This window comes from Podarcis liolepis (genome assembly GCF_965112155.1).
Source record: "Podarcis liolepis genome assembly, chromosome: 2".
NCBI lineage: Eukaryota > Metazoa > Chordata > Lepidosauria > Squamata > Lacertidae > Podarcis > Podarcis liolepis.
The window spans coordinates 89965657-89988923 of record NC_139555.1 but is presented as its reverse complement, the minus strand read 5'-3'; the positions used below and the strand labels follow the sequence as shown (position 1 = coordinate 89988923).

General features: G+C 43.2%; 1 long non-coding RNA gene across 1 annotated transcript; it reads right to left on the bottom strand.

Moving 5' to 3' along the window:
- Positions 1–8381: 8381 nt before the first annotated feature.
- On the bottom strand, positions 8382–15169 carry LOC310702162. Its single transcript, XR_014523310.1, has 3 exons — positions 15070–15169; positions 10766–11725; positions 8382–9042 (listed from the first exon to the last, which is right to left on the bottom strand). It is a non-coding gene; the product is annotated as an uncharacterized lncRNA (long non-coding RNA).
- Between the last annotated feature and the right edge of the window lie 8098 nt (positions 15170–23267).

Sequence of the window (23267 nt, the reverse complement as noted above, 5' to 3'; positions counted from 1 at the left end):
ACTCTTCAGACAGCTCAGGCTTAGACATTTATGCGAAGACTGGTTAAGCTACAGCATGGATGTCACAAGTGGCAGAATCAGCTGAGATTTGTGGACAAGATGAGTGCATATGGGGAACCTGTGGCCCTTCAGATGTTGTTGGACCACGACCCCTATCATTCCATATGACAGGCCGTGGTGGATGGATTTGGTGGGCACTGAGGTCCAGCAACATCTGGGGAGCTACATGTTCCCCATCCATAATCTATAGAATAGAGGCATTTTTACTGCTATGCATTCCCATGCTACACTACACCTTGATTCTTGGTTCATTAGACAAGGAGAAAAGCTACTCTCCTTTGATCATGTAAAGCTAATCATTATTTTTTTGTTGCAGAACAGCTGTGTGTGTTCTAGGCTCATTCTTTAGATTCACTTTTTTGTTGTTGTTAAGGCTCACAGTTTCTAAATAAAAAACAGACACATGGGGAAAAGAAAGAAAGAGGGTGCAAGGAAGGAGAACTAGTCAATCATAAGAACATAAAAAGAGCTCTGCTGAATCAGGCCAAAGGCCTATCTAGTCCAGCGCTCTGTTTTCAAAAACCCTCAAACAGAACTTGGGTGCAACATACTACACTTGTGATTCCCAGCAACAGAGGTAGACTTACCTCCAACAGTGGAGGTGAAACATAGCTATTGTGGCTACCAGCCACTGAACAAGAAGAGACGCATTGAGATAAAAACTCTGTGAATGATACGGACATGAGAAACAGATATATCTTCTAAAAGGTTTTCAAGTAAAGGAGTAGGGGTGGGGGGAATACCTTAAGAGGTATTTATTTTTTGAAGAAGCTATCACTGAAGGGGGAAAACGACATGAAAAACACAGCCAGTCTACATTGTCTGATGGGTGATATCCAATGTCAGTGATGCTCAAAGGAGACCAGTTGAAGTCACTGGGAAGTATCCAGCTCCCAGTGCAAGGATTTCCTCTTGCAGGACAGACCTCTGCTTTCCCCCGCCTTCTCTTCCCCTGCCTGCTTCCTAAATCTGTTCCGGAGTTTCCTCCAGCCCTGTGGGAAGAGGAGGGGAGGCATTCCATTGTATGAGTGGAAATCTTTGCACTGATGGTACAAGTTAGTTGAATAGCAGCCATTGATTTCAGTGGGTCCACTCTGTGCACGACTTGGCTTCATGTCACCTATTCAGTTCAACGGAACTAGTTCAACAGCAAGTGTGTACAGTATATTCTCTTTTATCCAGAAAAATTGTACATTTATGACTAGTATGACAACCACACAACCGTTCAGCCTCCTTTTCAATTTCTGGATTGAATTACCTAATCATATTAGCATTGTTCACATTCCTCACTTCATCTGTATGGCTGAGTAGTTATTATTGGATTATTTACTGCCTTTATTGTTATGACTAAGCTAATGAGTACAACGGACAAAGATATTGCTCATAGGGTTGTTCTTTAAACATGCATTTCACAAAACTACAGAAATATACTATTTTTTTGTCTAAATTTAAGATTTTAACAAAATTTCGTTTCACTTATGGTTTGTGGGTGGGACCACATTGCTCGCCAATCTTCCCATTGCTGTGTGTTGCTACCGCTTCCTAGGAGGGAGGGAGGCAAAGCAGAGTGAGCGTGGCATGGGTGCAGTGGCAGAGCCAGTGTGGGGCAGTGGTTAGAGTGTCAAACTAGGACCTGGGAGACCAGGATGCAACCTTGGGCTACTCCCTGTGTCTGCGCCCAACCTACCTCCCTGGGCTGTTGTGGGGATTAAGTGAGGAGGGGGAGAACCATGGACACCACCTTGAGCAATTTGTAGAGAAAGGTGGGATAGAAATGCAATAAACACATAAGCCAACCTTCCTGACACTGCACTAACATTATGCAGTGTTCCCGCTGCCTTGCCCCTCTCCCTCTTGGTGAGCACAGCAATGTGCGGCATCGGGAGAAGAGGAGAGCCATACAGCCCCACCAGCTCCTACTGATGGCGTGTAAGAGTCACACTACAGTGCCTTCAAATGTGAAAGAGAAATAAATAAAGGGGAGAATGCAGTGCATACCATCTAATATGCATTGTGTCCGGGACTGAGCAGAGGAGGAATGGTGGAGACTGCCTCCCCATCCTAAGGAGGAGGAAGAAGACGGTGTAGATTTACAACAGGGGTTTGCGGGAGGTCACAGCTCAGAGGCAGATGAGGGGGAAAGTTGGGAAATCGTGGGAGAGGAGGAGGCAGAAGCGGAGCGGCTGCTGAATAACATGGTGTCATTAGAAAGCATCCCAGACCCTCCATCTCCCAGAACCTGGCGAGCCTTGAAAGTAGGAGAGTAGAGAGCTCAAAGACAGAGGGCACGTAGCAGCACCTATAGAAGTGACAAATAAGGAAGTGGGAGAGATGGGGGGGTGGAGATTCACTCGGGACAATGCCGTTATCCAAGAGGCTGGGTTCTATAGCCTCTCTGTGTAAATATTGAAATAAAAAAGGACGGTAAGAAACCTTTCCTTGTCTTCATGACACATTGATTCTTTTAGATCACAAATGAACACAGATTAGTGTATAACATCACAGGAGTGATATGTGGTCTAGGGTCCATCACACCTAGGAGGCTGGAGATGCAGTCTAGCCCAATCACGGCCCTCAGGGTGAGTGATTCAGCTTGAGTTTCTTCCCATCTGTAGAATCAGGATAGTTATCACCCTGCCTCACAGGCTAGGCATGAGAAGGAGAAAGATAATGCAACTTACTAATAATAACAAAAATATTGATGCAGCTTCAATGATTTATTAAGCTTGGTTGCAGCAGGGGGGGGTTAAGAAATGGGACTGCTAAGGATTGTCACAGCAGGGAGGAGGGGTTCAGGGCTGTCTTATGTATATGTGGCACCAGGGTGCAAAGATCCACCCAGGACTCTCCCCCCCCCCCCGGTTGCCCAGTCCCAGGCGTGCAGGAGGGCGGAGCCAGCCAGCCACTTCAGCGTCTCGCTGGCTCGGTCGGCCCAAACTTGCAATGCAGAGCCGCCCGCAGCAGAAGAGCCCATCGCAGCACTCCGACCAACAGGCGGGCTCTTCCCCGGACTCTCGGCCTGGCGCCCCTGAGAGCCCGGTGCCCAGGTGCCCCACACCCCTAGCGCCTATGGGAAGATGGCCCTGGAGGGGTTTTAAAAATAAAACGAGAACCGTTTGTATTTTTAAGACCACTGCCAATTTCCCTGCTTCTTCTTAACCACTTGGAAGCTCTCTTTTCAATTTGTACGTAAAAAGATGTACCAATTAAGAAACCTTCCCGAACTTCCAACTGCTCAGAGGGAACTGTCCAACTTCACAATTAGCACATGAAGAGAGGAAGCCAGACAGGGTGCTTTCGACAAGGTCGGATTTGAATGCAGATCTAGGACAAGGACCCCAGTGGCAAAACACTTTCTCAAGGGGACCAATTAGAAAGTAAAATACTTGATGCGTTTGTAATGTGTTTACACATTCTGCCCTCTCCCTCTCTCTCTCAAGCTAAAGTATACTTTTTCTATTTTCCAGTTTTCTGCTGCTCTCTCCCATCCTTTATCTAAACTTCTTAATTAGATCAGTTGCTGAAGTCAGTTGATCAACTAATCCTCTAATGAGCTTCAGGAGCAGCAATGCCCTGGCAGCAGGCAGTGGATGTGAGCTGGGGTCTAAAAACCAAATAGCACTGCTGTCTCTCAAACTGTTAACTTCCCTCAGATTAAAGATTAAAGTCCTCTGGGGATGAGGGCCCTGTGTCATCCTAGTTGCCGAGTACAGCACGGGACAGGACTTCTCAAATCTTCCTGGAGTGATTTAAAAAATAAAAAAATACTTGTTCAAGCATTCCCATGTGATCACTCTGTGTGTAAGCCCAAGGACCTTGTTTCAGTGGAAGGTTCGGTCCTGAAACAAAACAATCATTCTCCAGCATAGACAGATTTATCAGTCTTCCTCCTAAAAGCAGCCTGACAAACACAAATTAACCAGGTAAAACTTTCCCCATCGCTGTACAGTGGTACCTCAGGTTAAGTACGTAATTCGTTCTGGAGGTCCGTTCTTAACCTGAAACTGTTCTTAGCCTGAAGCACCACTTTAGCTAATGGGGCCTCCCGCTGCTGCTGCTGCGCTGCCGGAGCACGATTTCTGTTCTCATCCTGAAGCAAAGTTCTTAACCCGAGGTAATATTTCTGGGTTAGCGGAGTCTGTAACCTGAAGCGTATGTAACCCAAGGTACCACTGTATTTCAGTTCACAAAACCCTTCACAAATGACACTTTGGTGGCCAGGTCAAAATGCAGGAAAATATTTAGTAAATAGGTAAAAGCCTCTGAAATTTTCCAGAGTGTCTTTTCTTTTCACTACTGGGAGATAACAAGCAGGTCTGGAAATAAGGCGAAGAGCATTCAAGTCAGACAGTATTTTCAATATTAAACCAGAACTGAACAATTTGCGATCAACCACATATTGTGGCCTGCTGGATGCTATACACACACACCCCTTGCATTTTTGCAGCCATCAGCAAGTAGCAAAGATGAGAGTTACGTCAGAAAATTCATTATCATAAGCAGTGGGCTACCTTGAGCTTGGTGAGTCATACGTTGTGCAGGCCTGAATTAATGACTGCACTAAGCCTTGTCTCAAAAGAAAATGGGTTTCCACATAGCAGCTTCAAAAGACAAGCCCTTTTGTGCATTGACAGTACATGAATCTGCAATTGCATGTGCAATCCTGCTTGTAGATAATTATTCACAATTTGATTTATTTATTCGCACTGCTTAGAGAGCTCTTCAAGCAAGCTGTTTATAAATCTTCCAAATGAATGAAAAGTATAAAGTGTCCAGAGTTTCCCAGAAGCAACATCTGGCAGAAGGAAAATAAATGGTCCCTTCTATTTTGTCTGACAAAGCCTAAATATCAGGGCTGGGCTGAAATTTCTCAGAAAACAATTTTCTGATAGATTTTTGAAAATGTCATTTTATAATATAATTATAATAATGTATTATTTATACCCCGCCCATCTGGCTGGGTTTCCCCAGTCACTCTGGGTGGCTTTTAATAACTAGCACAAATGAAAAGGAACAAGTTGCCAGCTGTACAATAATAAAGTTATGTTTTAAATTGAGTACAGTGCCATTGCTTTCCCTAGCAAGATGCATAGTACGTCTCTGAGACCCTTCCACTATCAGACCCCACCAGAGACACACCTGGGAGAGTGGAGGACTAGTCAATTGCAGGTTCTACTGCCAGGCCCTTGAGGTGAATGTTCTGTGAAATGCACGCTAAGCTTCTCTGCTTGTGACAAAGGTGATCCAGCTGTGGATCCAGTTTTAGTGATTGCTTAAATGTTTTAATATTGTTCAAGAAAGCAATGGGCTTGTTCCCTGCTCCTTCTGTCCCTCCTCTCTGAAATCATTGCTTCCTTCAACCAGCAGTATGAACTAACACTATAGTTCCATTCACTGATAAGCCAAAAATTATCAAAAATACAATTTTCTGATAATTCTCTTTCAGCCACAATTATGCACTTCACAGGTTTTTGGACTCACGGCATCCTTGACCATCAGTCACGCAGGCTACAGCTGATTGGAATTGGGGTCTAACCACATCTGGGGACACCATGGTGACTATCCTTGTTCTGTCACCAAAAGGGAAATCCATCTGATTATGGAAACTCAGGTGGCTTTTGAAAAAATATATATGAGAAATACACTGTACTAGTCAAGTACACTGAACTTTCAGCCCAAACATCTGTACTCCAATGCTATCAGAATCTTGTGGTCATTTCCCTTCTAATTCTAATGAGAATATTTTATACAGTACAGTGGTACCTCGGGTTACATATACTTCAGGATACATACGCTTCAGGTAACAGACTCTGCTCACCCAGAAATAGTACCTCAGGTTAAGAACTTTGCTTCAGGATGAGAACAGAAATCGTGCTCCAGCGGTGCGGTGGCAGCAGGAGGCCCCATTAGCTAAAGTGGTGCTTCAGGTTAAGAACAGTTTCAGGTTAAGAACGGACCTCTGGAACGAATTAAGTACTTAACCCGAGGTACCACTGTACTGAGATCCTTTCTGCTTCTCCAGAATCAAAATTCATCAGCTAAGGCCACATTTTTTATCTCACTTGGGCTGGAGTTGTCTCCATTAAGATGGTGTTATATAGAAGGTTTTTTGATTAGCACTTAAAAGCACCACCCATCTTATATTCAAGGTTGGTCCAACTTGCCACATTTACGAGGAAGCTGAAAGTAACACAGAGCTCTTCATTAGGCAAACTGAGCCTATTTTAGCATTCAGGCTAAACTAATTAGGTATGCTGCAAATTAGATTTCCTTTTGGCCAGAAATAAGTGGTTCCCGCTGGCTCTTGGTTAACAGGATTGACAGGCATTGCAGTGGAATATGCATTATTCTACCCATAAAACTGCCAATTCTCTGGAAAATATTGGGAAAATACATAGATCTGTATCTCTGTCTCTCTCTTTGGTGAAGGGAGAGATAAATTAACATTACCGGTAGTTTTTAACAGACATGGATTATTATTATTATTATTATTATTATTATTATTATTATTATTATTCATTTCTAGAGAATGAACCATACATTGGTCCTAGTGATTTGTCTTTATTTTAGTTTTGCCAGCTAAATTACCCAAGAAGGTCTGGCACCAAGCTAGGTTAAAGAGTTGCCCATCCTACTGAAAGGGCCTGAAATGACTCTTGAGCTGTCTCCACCACAGGTCCCTAAATTTCTGGAACTTTCCGTTCCTTTAAGAATTCACTAGAGAAGAAAAAAATGCATAGTTGTTCCTGCCCTCTAGGTAAGGACTTGATTGGGAAGACAAAAAACACATGACCTGCATTCTATAATAGCAAAAGGAGGGAGTGTTTGATTCAATCATACAGTACATAGAGATTCGCCCCAGGAATCTTCTTTGCTGACCTACCTATTTACCAAGACAGGTAATACTAGAGATAATAAGAGCCAAAACAACAGGTTGGTCAATTTCTTCTGCATTTGCGATATACCTCATTAGTTTCTTTATTTTTTATGTCACTTATGAATAGTTAATAACCAATAGCTTAGCCCTTGGCAGGGTTACATAACAAGATAGCATTTTCCATTTCTTTTTCTTTCCTAATGAGAGATCCAAATCTACAGAGGCATGAATATATTTAAAAATATAGGCACTCAGAATAGTCCACATAGCAGGCTGTGTGCTGAGTATTTTACCTATATGAATGTCACGGAAACAAATTAACCAAGTGGTCTCAAACTTATGTAGATGCTGATGGCTGGTACACACTCTATCTATCTATGACAGGGGTTGGCAATTTTTTAGCTGTGGGGGGCAGAGGGAAGATGAGCGGCACGAAAGAAGAAGAAGAAGAAGAAGAGTTTGGATTTGATATCCCGCCTTTCACTCCCCTTCAGGAGTCTCAAAGCGGCTAACATTCTCCTTTCCCTTCCTCCCCCACAACAAACACTCTGTGAGGTGAGAGAGGGGCTGCTTAAAATGGCGCCCAGCCCAGCCCCCTTCCTCCTCTAGGCAGGGCGGAGAGAAGTCAGAAGAAGGGAGGAGGAGGAGGTGTACTTTGTGTGTGAGGGAGAGCGGGGGAATGGCACAGCCCGAACAAACAGAATTCCTATGCCGATCCACGCACAGTCCGCTGGCCAGATCCTGAATGAAGGCAATTGGGCCTGATCCGGCCCGCGGACCTTAGTTTGCAGATCCCTGGTCTATAACATGGATTTGGGTTTGTTCATGGATTTGGGTTTGTTCAACTGGTCTGTTCAATACCTAGATGAGAAATGAGTAGAATCAATACAGCTCATGGCAGAAATAATTGGACAGAGCCAAATTCATTTTCTATAATTCTGTCCTATTTTTCTCCCAGAATGACATTTCATAGATCAAGGGACGATGTTATCCTGGCATTGTCTGGGTTGATAATGAAGTCATTTATCCATGCAAAATGTAGATGCTGCCATCCATGCACCCAAAGACCTGGTAGGCTAGCTTTCTTGAACAATAGTAAGCCTTCATCCTGGGCATCTTCCACCAAAATACCACAACCCATTTTTTCCCCAGAATACATTGCCTTAATTAATTCACTAACACATTCAAAAACATACATTCAAAAGAAGTCGGAAGAGAGGGGGGATCCAATAGAAGTTTGGAGAAAACTATAGGCAAAAGGGGGACGCGGGTGGCACTGTGGGTTAAACCACAGAGCCTAGGACTTGCCGATCAGAAGGTCGGCAGTTCGAATCCCCGCGACGGAGTGAGCTCCCATTGTTTGATCCCTGCTCCTGCCAACCTAGCAGTTCAAAAGCACATTAAAGTGAAAGTAGATAAATAGGTAGCGCTCTGGCGGGAAGGTAAACAGCGTTTCCGTGCACTGCTCTGGTTCGCCAGAAGCGGCTTAGTCATGCTGGCCACATGACCCGGAAGCTGTACGCCGGCTCCCTCGGCCAATAAAGCGAGATGAGCGCCGCAATCCCAGAGTCGGCCACCACTGGACCTAATGGTCAGGGGTCCCTTTACCTTTACCTTTAAAGGCAACAGGGAAGGGTGCACAAAGGCCTCCACAAAAAGAAGGGCAGATTTGAGGGCATAGAGATGCAAGAGCAGAGAAGGTGAGACTTTGCACTTCATTCCCTCTGTGTGTTCCATTTCCTCCAGGCAAGAAAAGTTCCAAGCTCACCCATCAGCAATGGCAACAAATAGCATTCCAGGTGTTGCTGCCATTTACGGTGTGCTGCAGTCCATTGAGCACATGTAGGAAAACCCAGCTGTAGTAATCTCAGTGACACTGTTGGGAAATTAATTCCCAAGTGTGTTACCTATCAATCAGTTGATAAATTTTCACCTGTCCCCTTGCAAATTGGAAGATCATTCCTGAGAAAAATAACCAGGGGGTTGTCTTTCATCAAACATGCCTGCCATTGGAATTGTCCTAGAAGCCATCAATTTGTTATGGTTTCCTGCCTTTTCTGCCAACTGCAACTTCCAGGTGGGGAAAAAATATTTCCTCACCTCACCTGAAACAATTAAGGGAAAGCGCCGTTTACAAGCCAATCACAACGACAACCAATTATTCTACTAAAATACTTACAGCTGAAAGTCAATGGGACCCAGTCAGTGTGTGGCCACTACATATCCAAGTAAATTTGTAGTGTTCCCCTTAATCAGAAGAAAATATATGAAATCTTTTGGCTTTCTTCCAGCCCTTTTTGACTGTGGTTTCCCAGAGCGGGGCATCTGATCACCTCAGGGACATTTGATAAGATGTATTGGAATAATGTGCACATCACTCAGCCATCCTGAATAACCACAAATCTACCTCAGAGTATATAAACATAAAACAACTACAAATAAATGGAACAACCTCCATTGTTTGTGTCTGAGCAGACAGAATAGCAACTTACACTGGTAGTTTTTTTTCCCTTGGGCAAAGTGTTGAGAGAGACATATATCAGGAGTGATCCCAACTTCTGGAATTTTGAGTTTTGGGGCACTTGCACACATTTAAGGCACATGTATCATAGATTTAAATCACATGAATCTCTCCCCCCCCCCAAGAATCCTGGGTATCGCCTTGTGGAGCCATAATTCCACTGCTCCCAGGATTCTTTGGGAGAAGTAATGCGCTATTTGTGAGAATTGGGTGAGCTTCCAACATATGGTGTGAATATGCCCTTTACTTTATATACAAAAAGCCCTGAAAATTTTTCAAAATAAAAAAATTCCTTCCAGTAGCACCTTAAAGACCAACTAAGTTAGTTCTTGGTATGAGCTTTCGTGTGCATGCACACTTCTTCAGATAGTATCTGAAGAAGTGTGCATGCACACGAAAGCTCATACCAAGAACTAACTTAGTTGGTCTTTAAGGTGCTACTGGAAGGAATTTTTTTATTTTGACTATGGCAGACCAACACGGCTACCTATCTGTAACTGAAAAATTTTGTAAGCCATGGAATGATCCACTGGAATGTTCTTCAGTTTTAGAGGAGGTGGTTTGAGTAGATGTTCGGAATATATCTGAGTGATTGTATTACAATCTAAAATACGTTTTGTCAACAGAAAAATCTTAGAAACATCCAGTAGCTTAATATATCGCTAGAAATTGATGGAGTGTCATTAAAGCAGAGCAATCCATCAGATCCAACATACACAATGGCTGTGATGGTTTATGTTTATTTCAAGAAAAATGAAACTAATGTTTTTTTCAGGAATGATTGTTTCTGGGACAAACCATAAGCCAAGACAAAATATAGCTAAGAAACCTGATGCATTTTATACAGATTACTGACTCCCTCCCCTGGTAGCAGATTTCTTGTAGTGATTGTCATCTGCTATTAAAATGTTTCAAGCTAGGACTATGTCATGCCTATGTTCTGCACATGGACAGTATTAAGTATCTGCAAAACAGTAGTCTGCTCTATGCACAAATGGATTTGATAGTTTCATGATGGGTGAGTCCAGTGTACTTGAACAAAGGTGATCTGCTGGCTTCTACTTTGCTTCTGTGAATGTATAAAAATGTTCACCACAAAGTTTGGTTTCTTTGTATATTCATAGGTATGGGTGAGTTTGTCTGTTTCATTTTTACATGCATTCACCCTTGAGTGGTTTTGTTCCATTTCTGCAGAAATCTGTGGTTTTGAAAAGAAGTGCATTCACACATATAACACATTTAATTACACATGCATAAATGTCTAGTTTTAAGTATAGTTTCTCCCAAAATATGCATTTTAAACGTACCTTTGATACTTTTTAGAGCTCGACACTGTGTCAGAACATCTGAGAAGTGGATAATTAACTCCTAATCCACACATTAGTCTGAGAGGTGCTGATCAGCTGAGTTCTCATTGGAATTCACGAAGACTGAATTCTTCAAGCATCTCTAATGGAACTTGGAAGCAATTCCCAATGGCTTGCTAGTGTGTGAAATGCATGGAAGCTTATCCATAGGGGCAAAAGATCTAAAAAAATCAGGGACTGGTAGGATACACATAATGGGGTGTGTGTGCAAGATGTCAGTTATGTGATGGCCGATTTCCTACATACACACAGTTTTGCTTCCCCCCCCCCCATACTTTTGTGCCTTGTTGTTGTTGTTTAGTCGTTTAGTCGTGTCCGACCAGAGCTCGCCAGGCACTTCTGTCTTCCACTGCCTCCCGCAGTTTGGTCAAACTCATGCTGGTAGCTTCAAGAACACTATCCAACCATCTCGCCCTTTGTCGTCCCCTTCTCCTTGTGCCCTCTATCTTTCCCAGCATCAGGGTCTTTTCCAGGGAGTCTTCTCTTCTCATGAGGTGGCCAAAGTATTGGAGCCTCGGCTTCATGATCTGTCCTTCCAGTGAGCACTCAGGGCTGATTTCCTTCAGAATGGATAGGTTTGTTCTTCTTGCAGTCCATGGGACTCTCAAGAGTCTCCTCCAGCACCATAATTCAAAAGCATCAATTCTTCGGCAATCAGCCTTCTTTATGGTCCAGCTCTCACTTCCATACATCGCTACTGGGAAAACCATGGCTTTAACTATACAGACCTTTGTTGGCAAGGTGATGTCTCTGCTTTTTAATATGCTGTCTAGGTTTGTCATTGCTTTTGTGCCTATCTGCTGGCAATTCCATAACCTTCCGTAGTCTTCATTTAGATGGATATTTATTTAATTTATGACCTTTGTGTGCTGCTCCAAAACGCAAAGTTCTCTGGGTGGCCTGCAGTAAACAATAAAACAATCTGAACACAAATAAGACACTGAACCGTAAAAATACTTTAAGTGCATGGATTTTTAAAAATAATTATTCACTGGGTACACAGTAATTATTCAACTACACAGTTGCAATAACTCAAGGATTAGCCCAAGGGCATTTCTCCCCCTCTTTCCCTGTGCATGGAGTGCACCTCCCCCCAATCTGTTCTGGAGGGTTCAGAGAACCCCCAGAACAGATTTACAGGTATGGAGGAAATGTTCTGTCATGCAAGGAGAAAACCTTGCATTGCTATAACGTTTTGATAAGCACTACATCAAATACATCCCATTGTCATAGGAGAGGAATGTTTTGAAGTAGCCCTTTTTCTTTTCTTTTCTTTTCTATCCTATTTCTTTTTCTTTTTTCCTTTCTATTTTTTTCTGCCAGTTTTGAAGATAGAGAGCCAAAGGCTCAAGCACATACAATAAAAACATGGCTAAACAGGGATCTGAATTCTTACCTCCCAACTCTAATCGATTTTCTTCATTAAACTCTGTCGGCTATCAGTGTAAAAATAAACATTCGAGTCTGAGATTCAGCTTGGGAATTTTAAATTGGTAGTGAAAGATCCATTCTCAAAGGAATTTCGGAAGTTGCTTTGTTCTGAATCAGGTCCTTGGTCCATTTAGCTCAATACTAATACTGACCATTAGTGGCTTAACAGGGTTCCAGGCAGCGGATATTCTCAGCCTTGCCTGGAGATGCTGGAAATTGAACCTGGTACTTTCTGGGCACAATGCAGATGCTCTATCAGCCTTTCCCCTAACTATGGCTGGATCTATACATATCAAAAAAGCAATTCAGTTCCTAAACTTCATAAAGGGAAATCCCATTGGTGAAAGACAGGACTCCACAGTGCCATCTGGTGTCACAGTGTTTTACACATATAAAGTGTTTTTTCTTTACCATTGTAGCTGACTCCTTTGACTCTTGTTCTAAATTTGAATACAGGTTCATTTCTGAAATGTGCAATGAACGAGGTTGTTGAACAGATTCTTGGGCTAGAGTATTGTTTATGGGAGGTTGGGAGAGGTTGTTGCTGTTATTGTTGTAGCTTTGGTTTTGGATCTTATAATTCATGTGGAAATTGTTTCCATTTGGTTGTGTGCTTTTGGATGTGTTTTATCTATTGTTTATGACTTTCGTTATGTTTGTAATTGTGTAAATCTTGTCATGTTGTAAGCCACCTTGAGCATGGTTTCAACTATGGAAAGGTGGCATATAAATAAAATGATGATGATGATGATGAAGTTGAGGGTGAGATGACAGAAGAAAACTACCAGACTCCCTTTTGTGTTCAAACTCAAATATTAGCCCTAGACCTGGTTTGGACAGTTGCTTCCATTCAGCCAAGAAAATATCTCCCACGACTTTTCTTCGCTGCACTGAGCAATAGAAAATTCCATTCGCTCAGCCACAAATATCAGACAGGCAGTCAGACAGCACCTCAGGGAGAGAAGGGTTGAAAGCAAAGTAGAGCTGTGTGTCTTCGACATGTGCATATGAAAACTCCCAATGTGCTGACAAATCAGGTTTCCCCAATAATAGCAGTGCAGAGTCCAGACTGAGCAAAGGATCTGAACGAAAAGGCTCGCTGGGGGATGACGGTAAGAAGTCTGTGTTGGGATGGAGTTGAAATACGTTTCTGCACATGAAGAGTTTGTATGACTTGACGAAATTATGGAGGGGGCTCTTTGCCACCAGCTTCCACGGGCCCAATACAGTTTCTGGATGCATTGCATCAAGCACAGTAACCAGATTTATAACAAGGAAAGGCACAGTGAGCTTCAAAACTGCCTAATTGCTCACCCTTAAAGGCCTGACTAGATCAGTTAGTCATTAGCCTTTTCAGACACAGGACATCTAATGGACTCGGTGTTATATATCTGTGCTCTTATGTGCCCAGTTAGTTACTAGAATGGGGCCCTGTTCTGAATTTCTTTTTTAGGCCCCTCCCAGATGACCTGTTCATTGAGTATCCATCCTGATTTGTTTGCAGGAAGCTTTCACTGAGATTCTATTATGCCCACCCTTAAGTGTACATTCATTCTGGTTTGTGGGGAGTTTATGCAGCAATGAACATTCATACTGATTTGCCTGCATGGTGCCAATCAGTCAATAAACTATCCCACACTTTTTCATACATTTCCCCATCACACTTCTATCTGCAAAAAGTCTCCCTGTGTGTTTTAGGTGGATTATAGTGAGGGAAAGGGGGATTTTTTTCTGCAGATGTAGCAAAACATTTAAATCAAGCAAATGCTTTTCAGGTTCTTTGACTTTTCCTCGCCTATTTAACTCCAAGACCAGGGAGGAGGAGGAACATACTTTAGCTAGAGCAAAGATTTCCTCTTGCACAGCGTAACCTCCCCTCATGGACCCCAGGTTCTTTCCCCAAATCTGCTCCAGGGGGTTGGAGGGAAACCCAGAACAGATTTGGGGAGGGAGAGACACTCAAGCCACATGGGGAGAGAAGAAGGAGGGGAAGTTCCACTGAACAGCCCAAAGGCTTTGTGTTATAATTGCTTCATTGGATATCTCCCTATGAGCTGGAGTGAACCACAAGCACAGTGTCAGGAGCCCAGGTTGCTGTCTTGATATCACAGCACGCAAGGCGTAATTAGCTTGAAGATTTATTGCCAAACAATTAGCCTTTGACACTCTAGCTGAGTGTCCATGTCTTATGATTCAGTTGACCCTTCTAAGGAATGTTTCCGGCTTCTGGAGAATATCCTGAACCTATGACCCTTACATTTCTGGTTCTGTTTTCTGTCTTATACCTTTCCCATTCATCTACTCCTGGGGCTCATGGGGTTAACCTTCTCTTCCGGTGAGGAAATGCTCTCCCTCCTGCCTTCCGATCCTGCCTGTGCTTCTTGAGAGAGTTAGCTTCTCTGCAGCCCACCCTCTGCTAACGGCTTATCTACATCCTTTCAGAATGGGGGGAGTTGACAGCCAACTGCTTGCAGCTGTCTGAGAGAAATGCAAGCCTCTCTGTTCCTGGCTGCTTTCTAACTCATGCTGGACTTCTCTACTTTGGGCAGACACTACTGTGTGTTCATGACACACAGTTTGCCTCTTCAGCACTGGATATGCTGTAAAGCCGCCCAGAGTGGCTGGGGAAACTCAGCCAGATGGGCAGGGTATAAATAATATATTATTAATAATAGTAATAATAATAATAATAATAATAATAATAATAATAATAATAATACCATTCTCAGATGCAATTGAACCCTGTCCCCCCTGTCTTAATGCTCCTTTGGATCAATGTCTAGTAAAATTGTTGTTGTTACTTTATACCTCACCTTTTCTCCTTATGCAGCTAACAGATAGAAACAAGAATGGCTAAAAAAGAAAAGAAAAAACAATTAATAAAAAATTAAACTTTAATAGAATTAAAACTATATACATATAAAATATGCTTAAAGCATGCCAATAAAACAGCACTGCACTGGCCCTTTTATTAAAAGCAGTCAATTCCCAAAAGCCAGTTGGAACAAGATGCTCTTCATCTGCCAGTGGAAGGACAACAAGGAGGGAGACAGACTAGCTTCTTCAGGGATGGATTGCCAAAGGCTGGGAGTAGCCACTGAGAACGCCCTCTTCTGCATCTACTGGAAGCCAGTAGAACTGTTGTAGCAAGGGGGTTGCGTGCTCCCTATAACCAGCCCTAGTCAACAATCTGGCTGTACCTCTCTGAGCCAGTTGAAGTTTCTTTAACTGTGCAAATGCACTCCTGACCACTGCAGTTACATGTCCAGTAAAACTAACTCTAAAATAAATAGACGCTGCAGTCCAACCCCTTGATGTCTGAAGTGACAGCATAAAGCAAAGCCAGTGCCAACAAGCAAGTGCAGAAACACCCTTGAGGGCAACTCTCTATGGTGCTCCCTCTTTTTTGAATTTGAAAGTGCTATACTCTCATCCTTGAGATGACAGATTCCCTGGGAAAAGAGCTTTGTGCCATGACTGGCTTGTGGCTTCATAGACACTGAATGGTTTGTCTCTCCCACCTGCAGTAACATTGTCAAGATTCCATTCACAGGCTGTCAAACGTAGCAATGGCTTCCTCATCAAGCCATTGTTCCTGGATAAAGGAAGTGCCAAGCAGAAATTTACAAACAGTGATAAGGACATTTTCCCCTTGATCATGTATTGGGTGAAATACATTTTAGTTACTTGCAAAGAGTAGGCAAACCAGGTCAACGTTGCCAATCCGATCACCTGCTTATTCATAGAGGATAAAGCTATCAATGGTTACTTGTTATGATGACTATGTTCTGCCTCCACTGCCAAAGGCAATATGCCCTTGAACACCAATTTCTTGGGAACAACAGTAGAGAAAAGCTATTGCTGTCCTACCCTGCTTGTGGATTTCCCAGGGGCCTCTGGTCAGCCTAAGTGGGTCTTTGTCTGATGCAAAATATCTCTTCATGTACAAGTTCAAGTGGTTTTATTACGGTCAATGACCAGTACCAAGACCAAAAAACACCAATTACAAAATGTAAAAGCTCAAAACAAGATAAAATGATATAAAATCACATATACTTAAAAAAAAGCAGTGGTCATTTATCTGTCAGAAAGGAAACCCTTCTGATCAAGAAATGTCCATCGGTTGATATATTATATTATTCTAATCCTGGGTGCTAATCATTATATTTTGATTGCTGCTGCACAAAATTTGGCCACCTTGTAGGTTATAATAGGATTGTTATCAAGGAGCAACAGAGTGGCAAGGAACTGATTAGAGCATCCAGTATATTTTTGGCAAGATCTCTTTGTGTTCTACATGTTCTCAATTTGTCTGATCCATTGTAAAGTCATTTAAATGGATAAGAACATAAGCCAATACTGAACAGGACCAAGATCTGATGTATCCTGTGTCCTTCCTCAGACAGTGCCAGCCACAAGATTCTGGAAAATTCTCAAGTAAGCAAAGCACAACAGCAACAGCCTTCCTTCATTATTTGTCCCCAGCATCCAGTATTCAGAATTACACTGCAGCAGAACACTGACTTCTCATTTAGCTCCTCTGCTATTCTTCATTAGGCACTACTATGTACATTTCCTTCAAATAGGTCCCATTGAACTTAACAGAATGGACAGTACAACGCGGCACATCCCTGTACTCCCCCCAACACACACACTTTTCAATCTGTTTGGAAGACATGCATATTCCTTCTGTAAGGAATATGCCTGTTGTCCTTGTCCATGGAGTTTTCTTGGCAGGGATACTGGAGTGGCTTCCCGGTTCCTGCTCCAGGTGGATCACATTTGGTCAAAACTCTCCACTATGACCTGTCCATCTTGGGTGGCCCTGCACGGCATAGCTCATGGCTTCTCTGAGTTACTCAAGCCCCTTCGCCACGGCAAGGCAGTGATCCATGAAGGGGGAAGATCATGGCTACTGGGCCCATCACCTCCTGGCAAGAAATGGAAGCAGTGAAAGATTTTACTTTCTTGGGCTCCATGATCACTGCAGATGCTGACAGCAGTCACGAAATTAAAAGATCCCTGCTTCTTGGGAGAAAAGAAATGACAGACCTAGATAGCATCTTAAAAAGCAGAGACATCACCTTGCCAACAAAAGTCTGTATAGTTAAAGCTATGGTTTTCCCAGTAGTGATGTATGGAAGTGAGAGCTGGACCATAAAGAAGGCTGATCGCCGAAGAATTGATGCTTTTGAATTATGGTGTTGGAGGAGACTCTTGAGAGTCCCATAGACTGCAAGAAGATCAAACCTATCCATTCTTAAGGAAATCAGCCCTGAGTGCTCACTGGAAGGACAGATCCTGAAGCTGAAGCTCTAATACTTTGGCCACCTCACGAGAAGAGAAGACTCCCTGGAAAAGACCCTGATGTTGGGAAAGATGGAGGGCACAAGGAGAAGGGGACGACAGAGGATGAGATGGTTGGACAGTGTTCTCGAAGCTACCAGCATGAGTTTGACCAAACTGCGGGAGGCAGTGGAAGACAGGAGTGCCTGGTGTGCTCTGGTCCATGGGGTCACGAAGAGTCGGACACAACTAAATGACTAAACAACAACAAAAGGAATATGTGTTTCGATGACGTCCTAGAAAGGAAGGAGAATTTGCTTGGTGCAAATGTAACGATTACCAGCCTCTCTGCGGTTCTTGAACTGTCCCAGAATTTTGTTCATTATCTTCCATCTTCCAGCCTAGCGTTAAGTGGCTACATCTTCTTTATTCTCCCTTTGTCACAACGCGGGGAATTGTCTAAGGTAAAGGTGAACTTCACCATTGACAGGAGAGAGACTATAAAAAGCTCATATTGAATTAATGGGCTTTGGAGAGCCACAATCTCAGGTATGTAAAAGGGCAGAGGGAAGATGAATTCAGAGTTATCTTAACCATGGTGCTAGCACAGGCAAACCACCTAAAGTGCCATTTGCTGTCAGATAATTCCCCAGTGGTCTCTAACGCTTTCAAACAAGAAATGCAGAAAACATTCTGTCTAAAAGCCACATTTGTCATGTTCACTTTTAACACTTGCACATTTCAAATGCTTTCTGTCTCAGTGGGGAAAACGACTTTTTTTTTTAAGAAGTCAAAAACTTTTTTGATTATATATGGTCAGTGGTTAGAACTGGTTCACATCTTTTGATAGCCAGTTAACCCCTGCAAATAACCCCAACTTGCGTCATCTACTTGCATGAACCATAACATCAGACAAGAATGTTGATGGAACATGGAGGAGCTCTGGTTCTGTGAGCAGAGCATGCTGGGAATTTAAAGATCTCCACTCACAAGAGTGCTTCCATGAATATTCTTACCTGGCAATCCACAATCTGATATGAGCAGTATTTTCCATGGTGTTAATGAGCTGATAGGCATTTGCATATTGACTAGGATTATGAACCTTCTTAAAGTGTTTGCTGAGAATGTGTGAAGACAATCATAAGATCATGCATGCAATCCCTGACTCTACTATCCCCATCACTGCCAGAGCCCTTCCTGCACTGAGAGCAGGAAGGAAAGTCAGATGGAGGGTTGCAAAGACATTTGGCCAGCTGCACTTCCAAGCCCTGTGCCCAGGAACCCCAGTGATGTAGGGATACAAATCACAAGAACAATTAAGCAGAATATACTTACAATCCCTCTTCAGACCTTCTTGACCAATGTGGGAAAGTGAGGGTGGAGCAGAACAGCTTGGATGGGATATCAGGCACTGCAGTAGCATGCATGGCCCTACATGATTCGGGATATACTGTGTTCAACCCGCACAGGTTGCTAAATAAGTTTTAGCAGGTGCCTAAAGCAATATTGGGACACGGGTGGCGCTGTGAGTTAAACCACAGAGCCTAGGACTTGCCGATCAGAAGGTTGGTGGTTAGAATCCCCGTGATGGGGTGAGCTCCCATTGCTCGGTCTCTGCTCCTGCCAACCTAGCAGTTCGAAAGCACGAAGTGCAAGTAGATAAATAGGTACCGCTCCAGCGGGAAGGTAAACAGTGTTTCCGTGCACTGCTCTGGTTCGCCAGAAGCGGCTTAGTCATGCTGGCCACATGACCCTGAAGCTGTACGCCGGCTCCCTTGGCCAATAAAGCGAGATGAGCACTGCAACCCCTGAGTCGGTCATGACTGGACCTAATAGTCAGGGGTCCCTTTACCTTTACTTAAAGCAATATTGTGAGGGTGCCTGTCTAATGCCCATACACAGGGTGTAGGGATCAGGAAGAAATGTGATTCGGATCACATTTCAAGGTACCTAATTTGCAGTTTCTGAAACAACAGACAAACCAAAACACAGCCATCCTTTGAAATTCAGCCCTCTCTGAATTTTGCAGCCCAGTTCTCCAGCCAAGTGTACAAAATGCGTATGCAGGCAACCCCCAATTTACATAGGGGTTATGTTCCAAGGCACCATGTATTCACATGAAATCACATATATTTGAAACACCATTGAAGAAGCCTGCAAACACCCTATTCTGTTTCTGCCCTGTCCAAATCCACCCCTTTTTGTGATGTTTTCAGGCCACATCCACATTAGGCGCAATGTGTGTGATACATACATGTAAATAGGGGGTTGCCTGTACTAGGGTAAGGATGAGGCCAGAGCAGGGTGATGTCAAGGTAGAGGCCACTTCATTGCACCAATGGGAGCACTGGATTGGTGGTGGCATTCCCAACCCTACCAGCCTCTTCTAGCTCTGTTGCAGTCATCCACAGCCACATTGGTGTCAGGTGGGCAATTTGCCACCCCACATGAACCACATAGTAACCAGCAGTTTTCTCCCAGGGCTTCTGCAATGAATAAACACGAGTGAGTGAAACCTAATTCTTTGTGATAGTCTTGGTTCTGGCTATTTGCTGACCACACACTTCTGCTCTTTCCTGGAAGTCGGAGTGACTCAGGACTCGAAGTGAAAACTTATCTAGGATGAAAGGGACCTGAGCAGTAGCCTGGGGGTAGCAGGGACTCTTTGGTATTGATCTGCTGCGCTCTACACAAAAAGCAGAGTCCATCCCTCTGATTCTAGAGGATGCCGGATCTTTTGCAAAGAGTCTGCCTCCACTTTGTAATAAACTACTTAACTGCTGTTAAACAAAGTGCACCGAAATAAGCCCCAAGCGTCATGTGGCGATAAATGGGAATTGGTTTACAAAGATAATCTCTGTTTCAGGGCACCATCTGATTTACTGCCAGACAGTCATCCAAGAGAACAAGAAGCCTGAAGGTGAAGAATTGACTTGCAGAGCCTGCGCCAACATACCAAACAGAAACTCAGTGCCTGGTTGCCTCTCTCCCTCTCTTTTTCCTTCCTTCTCTGCATCTCAGACCTTCCTAAGTTTGATTCCAAGGACGGGACAAGAAATCAGAGAGAGAAAAAGGGGGGGAGGCCAAGGAAACAGCGTAAGGATTGGAGGGGGCACTATTAAGTCGAATGCTTATTTTTTAAAAAATAAGGCAACCAAATGGAGATTGTAGCCAAACAGAAAGGTGTGGACATAGGTCAGATAGAAACACCTTAACCTACAGAATACATACAACATATATGGAAAACGGGATCTTAGATTTCAAGGGCAAATTTAGCTGCTTTACAGACCTGTCTGAACCAGACAACAGATCCTTCATTTTAGCCATACCATGGAGGGTAGGAACCACTGCTGAAGATTTTTGCTTCAGTGTTTCATACAGTTTACAGTATAGCATATAGTGCAGGGTCAGCAACCTTTTTCAGCCGTAGGCCGGTCCACCATCACTCACACCATGGGGTGGGCCAGACTATATTTGGGGGGTGGAATAAATGAACGAATTCCTATGCCCCACAGATAACCCAGAGATGCATTTTAAATAAAAGGACACATTCTACTCATGTAAAAACACGCTGATTCCCGGACCATCCGCGGGCCGGATTGAGAAGGCAATTGGGCCGCATCCAGGCCCCGGACCTTAGGTTGCCTACCCCTGATATAGTGCATTGTGTTCTCTACCAAGGGACTAAAGAGTAAAAGGTACTACCGCAGATGCAAAAGTACTGATCTCCTGGGATTTTCCTGAATCTCCCTTTCAGAAAATTAGACTTCATCATCTGAAAATGCAGAGCTGCAAATTCTGTCAGCAGATCTTCTTCAGTGCTCCTGTCTTGGAATGACCACACCTAAGTTAGAAGCCCAACCTTTCTGTTTCAATTTTCCACACTTCTCTGTGTGCATTTCGTATTTGGATGAAGTCTTGTCTCTGCCCGCCCCACACTGCCCCCAGCCCAGCCTGATATAGGCCACTAGTCTGGAACAAAGTGTTCTCAGAGCCTTGTCAAGCTGAAACAAAAATGAATAAGGGGTGAAATCATGAAGTAGACAGGCAGCGGTCAGATGCGCTGCCTTATTCCAGCTCTGCTCTTCAAGCTTCGGCAGGGATCCGTTCATCAGAAAATAAATTCACTCCAGCAGAAGAGGCAGCTGTCAGTGTTGCCTGCAATGTGCCAATTTCAGTTAAGAATCCAGGGATTTCAGTAAGTGCAGCAATTCTTTCGGGGTTTTGTCCTGGAACATCCAAATAGCAGAGCTCCTCTGAGCATGTACAAAGAACAATTTATGAGTAACCATAAGCATCAGATTAGGATATGGCACTTTTAGAAGAATAGATGTGGCATCCAGGCAGCACTGATCCTATGCATCTGAGCTATAATCCTTCTAAGAACTTACTGAAAACAATTCATTGTAAGGCTTCATGGCAGTCCGCTCTTTCCAGAGTATCCTATAGCTTCACTGGACTGGTCTTCCAAAGCAACTACTCTATTCCAAACTTAAAAATGGAAAACGTAATGCTGGTAGTCAACAAAAGAAGTTTAAAGACTCTCTCCAGGCAAATCTTAAAAAATGTAGTATAAACATTGACAACTGGGAAACACTTGCCTGCAAGCGCACCAATTGGAGAACAGCTTTTACTATAGATGTCATGGGCTTTGAAGACGCTCAAACTCAGGACAAAAGGGAGAAATGCGCTAAGAGGAAGGCACGCTTGGCAAATCCACACCATGATCAACTCCTGCCCGGAAACCTATGTCCCCACTGTGGAAGGACATAGGGGTCCAGGGATCTCCACAGTCACAGACTCACTGCTAAAACCCTGTTTTTGAAGACAATCTTACTCGGCCACAAGTGATCACCAAAGAAGAGGAAGATAAGATGCTTTCCAAAACTATTTTCATAAGAGTGTAGTGAGGTTGGGCTGAAAAGGCAGCAGAATTTCCAAAGGCTGCTCAGCAAACTTCATGTGTGATATGGGGTTTTGGGGTCTTTCTAGTTCTACAACTGGTCCACTTGAATTACAACCTGATGTGTTTGTTAGTTGCAAGATGAGACAGTGCACTCCTTATTCATGTGTTAACATCACTTCTTCTTCTTTTTCTTCTTCTTCTTCTTCTTCTTCTTCTTCTTCTTCTTCTTCTTATTATTATTATTATTATTATTATTATTATTTCAATTTATATACTTCCCTTGTATACAACATGTGTACAACATGAAAAACACATTACAAAACATCAGTGTGATAAAAACATAATAAAAACTCTTAACCTGTCCTGTCCTTCTAGGTTCAGGTTAGGTGACAAGGGTGTAGGAAATTTAAAAAACAGAGTATATAATTTATTTGACAAGAATCATGTTCTCCTCTGTCCCCGCCCCCAATTTCTTGGTCCTCCCTCCATACCAAAATGTTTGTATAAATAAACAAGCAGTCAGATCATCAGGTCCCAACATGCTGTTCTTAGGACCGCATTCTGGTAGTCAAAACACTCCAGAAAGGAATACAAGATGACGTCAGATTTCTGTGCTAACTGAAGTTTCTAAACCTTCTCCAAAGGCAGTAGAATGCATCTCAGTAATCTTAAGTAGAGCCATAAAGAAGACATTCCCATCAGTGGTATAATATATTGCTGTTGACGTATCTTTGATAATACTCAAGGGAGCCACTGTTGGATTTGATCTTTTACTAAGGGGTTCACTTCAAGAGGTTGCTTTCTGAACCAGGATCAGTT